Below are 9,388 nucleotides of genomic sequence, written 5' to 3'. Positions count from 1 at the left end.
GGCCAGCGTGGACAAGCCGCAAACCCCCGCCTGTCTGGGGGCTGTGTCCCAGGAAGCCGGAAGATGGGGCTCCGCTTCCCAAAAAAGAGGCCTGTGGCTTAGAGAGATGGAGCTATTTTTCTGCATCTCCTGTCCTGGGACAGCCTAGAGTGGGGGCCCTGGGGACCTCAAGCACCCAGTTGTCCCCAGGGAGCAGAGTGCAGGTGAAGGCAGGAAGAGCACCGGGGCAGCCCCCTCAGAGGACCTAAGAGTAAAACAAACAGCACCCTCTTTGCTGGGTTTCCAGGGTCTGTGCTCTCCGGGGTCCCTGTAAGCACCAGGGGACCACATGGGCTGGAGGCGCTGGAGGTGGGCTGCCTGCGGGGGTGCTGGGGGACTAGAGCTGGGGGCGGGGCAGCTACAGTCTGCATTAAGCTCCTAGGATTTGGGGGAGTCCAGCCCCTCCCACCTCCTTTCTATCCCCCACCCCGCGCTGCCCCATCCTCACTGCCTCTGAGACTCAGAAGAGGCCTGCATACCCCTGTGTTCCCACCCAGGCACTGGGGCCAGGGCCGGCAGGCTCAGCCCCCATCCAGAGAAGTTGGGGGGACAAGGGGGAGTGCAAGTGCTGGAGGTGTTCTCGGGGGTGGGGTGGTTGGGAGATGCCCCCTTGAGGCGTGGGTGGGGGGCAGAGGGGAGCCTGGCTGGGAAGGAGCTCAAGGAGGGGTGGTCGGTGTCTGAGATAGGGCTCCTAGGGCAGCAGCCCTGCTCGGAGAGGCTGTCCTGACCCGAGTTGGTTTCACCGAGTCTGGACGCCTCCAGGGGGCTCCCCATCTCACAGAGCCAGGAGACTCAGGGGTCCCTTTCCCTGCCAACGGGAGTGGGGTGAATGGTGGTCCCCCAAACTCTGTTCGTGTCCTGACCCCTGGAACCTATGAATGAGGCCTTATTTGGATAAAGGGGTCTTTGCAGAGGTGACCAAGTTAAGGAACTCAGGATGGGATGTCCCGGGATCCCCATGAGCCCCAACTCCAGGTGTGAAGAGAGGGGCCCACGCGGACCTCCCCCACCTGGTTATGACGGCCTGTCAGCCGCGGGCGCACTGTGTGCCCGCAGTAGGAGGCCGAGGCCAGCGCTGGAACAGGGCTGGGGCGGCCACCGGGAGCCTCAGATCAGTGGCCTCCGCGTCCATCCCCTCTGCCCAACCACTTTCTCCTCCAGGGCCACCCCACCCAGAGTCCCCTTCCTGCCAGCCGGGGCTTTCCGACCAGTTACTCACCACGTTCCCCGGTGTTTGTCCATCTGGGATCCCCGCCCATTTAGGGTTGTTTTGACTTGCCCGGGGCTTTTCATGTATCTTCACGCCACTTATGTAAGGAGTCCTTTGTGCAACCAGCAGGCTCTGATGTCCCAGGGAAGCTGGCAAAGGGAAAGCCTGCCACCCAGGCCAGGGGTCTACCCCAGCTCCCTGCAGCACTGGCCAAAGCACCCAGCCTGTCCCCACCTCCCGATGCACCCTCCTTTCTAGCTCCTCCTTCCTCCCCTGCCCCCAATCTCAGGATCAGAGAGCAAGCAGTGGCTTGGCCAAGAGGCAGGGCCACCATCTGCCCTGGACCATGATGCTTGAGGGGTCTGGGGCAGGGGGACCCCTGAGAGGCCCAGCAGGGGATGATGAGGCAAGAGTGGGAGGCTGGCTGGGATGGGTCCCCCAGAAGCAGATGCTGAGGCAGGATTCCAAGACAGTTTGGGAGGTGAGTCGCGGGGGGAGGAGGTGGGGTCCACCCGTGGGGGCCTTGGGGACACTATAGACACGTTCAAGGACTACCCTGCCTGGAGAGAGGGGAAACTGGGTGGACTCCAGTTGTCTGTGTCATTGCCAGGGGCTCCTTGGGCATTAACGAGGGTGGCTCCAGGTGGCCCTCAGCGAGCGCAGGGTGCCAAGTGCTCAGGGACCCACCGTGCCCCAGGCTGGAGGGACAGAAGGAGGAGGTGCTCCAGCGCCCCAGGCCCAAGGCCCTGTGCCGAAGCTCCCGCTGCAGAGAGCCGCAGCTGGAGGCGGAGGGAGGCAGAGATCCTGGCTTCTCCCGGTTCTGCTTCTTGGCTCCCACCAAAGTGTGAGATTGCCCAGGCCCGGGGGGATGGGGAGCCTGTGGAGCCTGGGACAGGAGCCTGTGAGCCGAGCTCAGCAGCGGGGTTCTGGGAGCTCACGGGGCTGAAAAGCAAGGTGTCAGCTGGGAGTCCGTGGCCTAGGCTCGCCGCAAGGGAGCTTCCAGCAGACTTACAAGGCCGAGAGCACCCGGACACGTCTGGGGTGGTCAGGGGAGCCTTAGCCGGGGCCTAGTCCCCCAGAAAAGCACTGGCCCAACCCCCACCCCCACCCCGGTTTCCTGCTGGCAGGGTCTATGGGGCCAGGATGTCAGCACTCGGACCTGGCCGGCCACTTCCAGCCCGGGAAGGCCGCGCTCTGACGTGGGCACTCAGCAGCGCTCAGGCGCCCTGTCCCGTTTGTTCTTGGGCCCACTGCTCCGGAAGCCGGGCTCTCCACTTCCTGGACGTGCCAGAGGCCCAGCTCTGTTTTATTCCCCAAATAGGAAGTCTTCTGCAAGCTTCTGGCCAGATCGGTGCGGGGCTGACTTCATTTCGGCAAGATTAACGGGCAGGAAGTCTCATTACCTAAATGAGCCGATGGGCCGATAAGAAGCCCAAGGAGAAAGCCCTCCAGGCCTTGGCCCAGAGAACCCACAGGAAAGGGCCACGGGCAGGGAGGACGCACCCCAGAGCTCGGGCCTTCCAAGCCGCCCGGCCTCTGGGACGGCACCTCCCCCGGCCCCCCGGGCCCCCATGTTTGGCTCCTGAACGCGCTGGCCGATCTACAAGGGCAAGAAAGTCCCAGAACCTCAGAACAAGAGCACCTCCGTAAAACAGTCACACTTGAAAATATTATGATTCAACCTCATACTCCCACGATGGGGAAATCTTTCTAAGAAGAAAGAGTGTGAGGACACGCACGATTGCGTCATCCTCACCCGTCAAAGCCTCCTCCGTGGAATCCCTCCACCTGCCCGGGACGTCAGGCCCCGTTGCTGGCAGGAGCCATGGTCCCTACCCAGGAATGGCCCCACCAGTCCACCCCGGGGGCCTGAGGGACAGAGAAGGGGCCCAGTCCTCAGGGACAGCCAGGCCGGCTTGTCCACGCGGAACCGTCCCGGCTGCTGCTCCGATTATCCCGCCGCCCCCACCTCCCCAGGCCCGCTGCCAAACCTGGAGACACCACGGGTTCCCGGGGCCACAGCCACGTCACCCCTTCCTCTTGGCATCGAGAGGCACCGCTAGGCCCTCAGGACCGGGGCAGTGGTCCGCGAACGGGAACCGGTCCTCTCCTCCAGGCTCCGCTTGTTGCCAGAAGGGCTAATGAAGCAGACGTTCTCGGTGCCCCCGGAAGCCTCTGGCCGCAGATCAAGGCCCTGCCTGGCCTGTGGCTCCGTTCCTCGGCACCAGCCTCCGATCAGCCGCTGACGGCCGGGGTGCAGGTGGTGCAGAGAATCTTCTGCAGCTTTCCCTCTGGAATCTGCCTCATTCACAGAGGAGGAGGCCAGGGCTGGGTGTACCCCTCTCGAAGGGCAGGGACGGGTTAGCGCCAGCCCTAGACCAGAGGCGGCAGAGGCCACAGCACATTGCATGGAAGGGAGGAAGGGAGCCCTGCGAGCACCATACAGGAGCTCCGTGTGGGAGGTACAGTGAAGAGGGGGGCCCGGAGGCGGAGGACAGGAGGACAGCAGGGCAGCTCTGGCCTCAGCGCCAGGCTGCGGGCTTCACGCACACCCCTCCATCCCCGCCCAAGGCAGCCCCGCGAGGAGGCCATGAGGCGGGATTCTGTAGACGCCAGAGCTTCCCCAGGACCACACCACAGAAAGGGCGAAAACAGGACTCCTCGTTTGCCTGGAGGCTCCAGCCCCGCCAACCTGTGGCTGCCTTGGAGGCCCAGTGCCTCCCGCGGAGTTTCCCCACGTCCCCGTATCACCGCGGCCTGCCCAGGGCCACACACCTGGCCAGTGGGGGACGAGGCTTGAACAGGCCTGTGTGACTCTCTGAAAATCGTGGTGGCCCAGGAGCAGGCGGGGGCTGAGCTCGGAAGGAAATGCGGGTCCCTGGCTCCCTGGAGGCAGAGGAAGCGGGGGAAGGGTGCGCGGGTGTCAGGGTGCAGGCCTGGCAGGTGGTGACGCAGCTCCGGGCCGTGGTCTAGGGTGCAGAGTCCACAGGTGAGACTTGATGTCAGGGCAGGGGGACAAGGTGTGCAGGAGGGAGGAAGAAGTCATCCAGGGGTTGGGGAGGTGACGGCGGCGCCCTCGTGGGGTTCAGAGAGGCTCCTGGGCCAGGTCAGGGACTGTTGAGTCCCACAGACGGGGCAGGCTAGTGACCCCACGTGGGGAGGTAGACCACACCTGCTGCCCAAGGCCTCCATGGGAACCGCTCACAGCTGGGAGTGCCCCACGTGCCAGGCCGAGCCAACACCTGGCGTGTGACATCATGGCAGGCTCTACCATCACCCCATTTCCCAAGCAAGGAAACCCATTGGCCCGGGGGGTTCCGTGACTAGGGACTTTCCCTTCCACTAGAGGGATAAGCCCGTGAGTACCCCTAGGGGGTCATACACATAGTCACACACAGCCCCCCAGGCCCGGAGCGCTGGCCAAGCCCCAGGACTGACAGGGGTGGGGTTCCAGTCACTCTCAAACTCCACCAGGCCCCAAACTCCCTTCTCCACGTTCCACCACCAGATAGGGCAGGGCTGCTGGCCCCAGGCCTGAGTTGGCCGCTGGCCATCTGCGTGAGCTCTTGCCAGCCCTGTCACCTACAGGGCCCAGGTCCCTGAAGGGGGGATCGGCTCCAGACTCAGGCAGATCCTGGACAGACCAAGTGTGAAAGTGCTGGGCTACTGGCTTGACCCTGTGAGTCACTGTCTCCAGAGCCAGGCCCGGATTATAAGAGGGTGACGCAGTTTCCATGGAGAGGAGCCTCAGCCTCCGTGCGGAAATGCCCACACCCTGGGCACGCTCCTCCCCTCAGACAAGCCCTGGCCCGTGCACGGCCGCCCTGCATTCCCGGGGTGGGAGCGCCACCCTGCTCTCAGGGCTGGGCCGCGGCAGCACCTTGGACTCTGAGCCCCCACCCTGGAAGGCCGCCCCAGGCGCACCCCCCCCCCCACATGCCAGGTGCTCTAGGCCCGGGCGATTGTCCTAGGTGCTGGCCTAGGGGAGCATGGGGAGAAGAGCTTCCACATCTGGCAAAGGGGCTGGGAGCTGATTCCTTCCTCTGTTGGGCTTCTGTGGACCACCATCCACAAGAGGACACCTGAGCCGAGCAGAAATGTCCCCCATTAACCTCAGACTGGACATGGATGGCACAGCCTTTGGGACCTGGCATGTGGGGTCGACGGGCAGGCTGATTTGCCATGTGGGGTGTAGCCTTCTCACACAAGTGGTGGGTGAAAGAATCCACTCTGCAAGGGCAGCGTGGCCCAGGGAGAAAGCCCAAGCCAGGGGGTGGACGGTGCGTGTCCCCCCGAGGACCATGAGAGGCTCGGGGTGGGCTGCTTGAATCTTGACCAGGTGTCCAAGCGAGCATCTGAGTTTGTCAGCAGGCTGGAGTCCAGGGGAGCAGCCCTGGCCGCTTGGGACTACGAGGGGCCCCATGGGGCAGAGTCTGCTGACTCTGGGTCCCGGGTGCTTGACTCCAATGGGTCGCTGTGTTCACACTCAATACTAGAGGCTAAAGCGGGTCCTTCCTGAGCTTTTAAAGGCAAGAAAAGGCCTCAAGGCAGCCCTGCCATGCAAGGAGTCCTCTGTTGCGCACCGCCGACGCATGCCCCCAGCCTACCGCCAACCCTGCGGAGCCATGCTGCCCACATGGGACCACCCCCCGTGTCCGCACAGGTCAGAGGCTCAAGGTCACTCCTCGCAGCAGAGCTTGCCCCGGTCTGTCAAAGCCTGGGGTCCTCGTGAAAGCTCAGTCCAGGGCAGGAGGGGGCCTGAGGCAGAGAGACCCCGGAACCCGGGCTGGCGGGAGGCGGGTGGGGCACGGCTGCTCCCCGATGCCATCAACAGCTTTGGATTGCTGCCTAGAAATTTTGTTCTAACTTCCAACCAACAGCAAGCTCTTCGTATGGCTGTGATCAGTCCCGCCTTGTCCCGCAGTCTTGCTCACTTTCCTCAGTCAGGTGGCCTCCGAGGTGTCCTGGATGTCACCCCCAAGCCCAGAAAGGCCCTGTTTCCCTCCCGCCGTGGACCCGCGTAGGATGACAGATGACTTCCTCCTGCGTCTGCTGGGTGCGCACAGTGGGTGCTGGCCACGTCTTGGGTGGCATCCGTGGTTTTGGCTCCTTCCTCTCCGTCCTGTTCCGTGGTCTCAGTCAGTCCTGGAGGGTGCTGACGCGGGGCTGCTGGTGGTCTGCCGGCCTCCGGTATTCCAGCTTCTGGCTCTACGCTCCAGTGTGATTCCCTGTCCTCTCTCGTCCCCAAAGCTGACACGGCTTTCCCGGTCCTGCCCAGCCATCCTGCCGCACCCTGGCCCGCCCACACATGGGACAGAAGGGGATTTAGACTCTGGGAGACAAGTGCAGCTCAGAAGCCACCCCAGCCCTCCAAGTCCCGTGGGACAGTGGGGACCTGGTGCAGCTCGTCACAGCTTGGACCCTTGGCAGCCACCACCCGACAGGCAAGCCTGGGAAAGAGCTCGGCCGTCTGATCCCAGGCCTCCACGTGGCGGGCTCCACCTCCCCCTCCGGGCACACCTGCGGGCATTCCTGCCCGTCCTCCAGGTGCCCAGCTCTGCCGCCCCCCTCGGTGGGCAGCCCGCTCACCAGCCAGGCGTATCCCGGGTGCCCAACAGCCCCAGGCCAGGGACTTCTTGGAGCTGGCTGACTGACCAGTCCAGAGCCAGCAAGCACACTGGGCTGTCCTCACCCAGGCTGGCGCGGGCACTTACAGGTCCCACTGCAGCCCGTCCCCACCGCCCCTTCCTGCTGCAGCCACGGCCACCACAGGGGAGAGGCACCACCAGGTTCACCCCAAGCCGCCTTCTCTTTCTTTACTCTGCTCCTGCTTGTCCAGCCTGAAAACCCACCCCCACCTTGCGGCGTCAGCCCACACCAGGCTGCACTCTTCCTAGAGCCCCAGAGACCCTGAGGGAGTCCCACGCCAGTCCACTGCGGAGACACGAGGGTGGGACAGGAAGTGGGCAGGACCCACAGTTCACCTGTCTTGCCAGCCTCCCTGGGCTGCGGCATCCGCGCCTGTACCCCCAGGCCTGCTGTGAGCAGAGGGATGTGGATGAGCCGTACCCCACCTGAGGCAAGGGGCCCTGCTCGAGAGGCACCGCAGGGAGGCCCTGCCCCCAGCAGGAGCACAGGTGGGACCCTGAGTGGGGACACGCACCGCTGAGAAGGGCCGCCTGGCCTGCCCTAGCTCTGTGACGCTGAGGCGCCTCCTGGTCTGGGTCGAGGGAGGGTCTCAGGCAACGTCTGCACTTCGTGCTTCCACTGGCCAGCTGGTCCGGTGCATGGGCCACCCCCTGCCCCACGGGTCCTTTCCCTGATTTGAGGACTCCCCCAGCTGAGCTTCTGCTGGGGCCCTCACCTGTCCAGGAGGAAGCTGAGCGGATGGACCCCCCACACCAGCATCTCGAGGCCTCACCGTGTCCCTATCTTGGGGCTTCACCTGTAGAGAGGCCGAGCCTTGCAATCTGCACCTCTGGCCACACAGGACTCATCTCCATGGGGCCACCCTGGCAGGGTCCAGCCCCGAGAGAACCCCTGGCATCACTGTTGGGGACCTGCCTGCAGACAAGCTCGCTCACGCCCGTCTACACCGGGCTCCGCGCTCACACGCACGGGTGCTCCGTGCCCTGCAGGCCTCCGTCCCCGCTTCTTACTGTGGATACATTTCAAAGACCATTGTTGTAGCCAGTGTTTGAGAGAGAAAACCCAAAAGAGTCTAAATGTCTGTCCACAGGCTGCTGAGCAAAGGGCAGCCGTCAGCACAGGAAATGCGTGTGCCACCTGACTGGGGGACTGCCCAGGACAGCCGGACAAGCGGATGAGGAAGAGGCCCACGTGTGCGCTGCGGGCATGCACATGCCCCCTCAGGGGCCCGGTCCCCTGCAGGGTCGTCCTGGGAGGTCGATCCCCGGCAGAGACCCTCCCTCTCATCTTCCTGGGGTCCCCCCCAAGGAACCGGCCTGTACCCAAGTCTCCGTCCCCAGCTCTGCCTTCAGGGGACCAAAAACGAAGATCCATCTCTTTTACAGGAAACAGTGATGGAAACGCTCAAACGTGGGTCACTCTTGTGGCTGCAGGACTTGGCGAGCTTACTAAAATTCACCCATGACTCCCATGACAGGTGGGTTTCATGGGTTGTAAGTTCTACCTCGATGAAGTTGTTTTTGAACAAAAGGTCCAGGATAGGCCAGAAGAAGTTCAAGTGGGGGCAGCCTGTGGGGGCGGCAGGGGGGCTGGGGGTACTAACCCGGCCCACCTGGATGCGGCCACCCCTGCCACAGCCCCACAGCCACAGGGCCCTCCTTTCTCAGGCTCGTTTCTGTAGCTCAAATAAGAAAAACCTAGACAAACAACAAAAGAGGCGGAGCAGGGGCCCCTGCGGGGTTCCGGGCTGCACTGGGGATGTTCTGTCTGTGGCCCCCGCGGCTTTCTGTACAGGGAGGTGGCCCGCTGCCAGGCGGCTTCCCGCACCTCCCTGTGCACTCCCCAGGGTTGGAGAAAGCACCCAGGAGAGGCGCACCCCCCGCCACCCCGTCCCATCCGCTGCCCCCTGGGCCGGCCTCTGCCGGCCCAGGGCCCAGCGGCACCCACCCCAGCGGCCCAGCGCCCAGGAACAAACAGGAAGATTAAGAGGGTAGCGACCAGTCCCAAAAGTGCGTGGAGAAGCGTTAAGCAGGAATGCTAAGCGGCATCCTTGTATTTTCTTATTGCCTTACTTCTCAAACTTGATATAAAAATAAAGGGAACTTTGAAGTCGTTTTCTTAGCCATTCAAGGCTGGTGATCAGCGAAGTGGATCCCCTCGCACCGTTACAACTGGAGGTACTGGCTGAGCGCGAACGGAGCTGCCGAACACACCAACCTTCCTGCACAGCAGACAAAACGTAGACAAATGTCATCCTCACCAGGATACGGCTTCAGGTGCCCGAAAACAGGTTCGAAAACAGCAGCACTGACTCTCAGTTTGTACTGATTTCTGTCCTTGTTTTTAAACCTTCCTAGCTTATAGCTCTGCCTAATTTAAGGTTTTTCCAGAATTTAGTGATACTAGGTTGATCCTTCCTGGGGACCCAACAGGACACGATAGCGTTCTCAACCAACGGTGACGATGGGACGGATAACCCCCCTGTTGATT

This window comes from Ursus maritimus, unplaced genomic scaffold, assembly GCF_017311325.1.
Source record: "Ursus maritimus isolate PB19 unplaced genomic scaffold, ASM1731132v1 scaffold_4, whole genome shotgun sequence".
Classification (NCBI taxonomy): domain Eukaryota; kingdom Metazoa; phylum Chordata; class Mammalia; order Carnivora; family Ursidae; genus Ursus; species Ursus maritimus.
Note: the sequence above shows the minus strand (reverse complement) of the source record.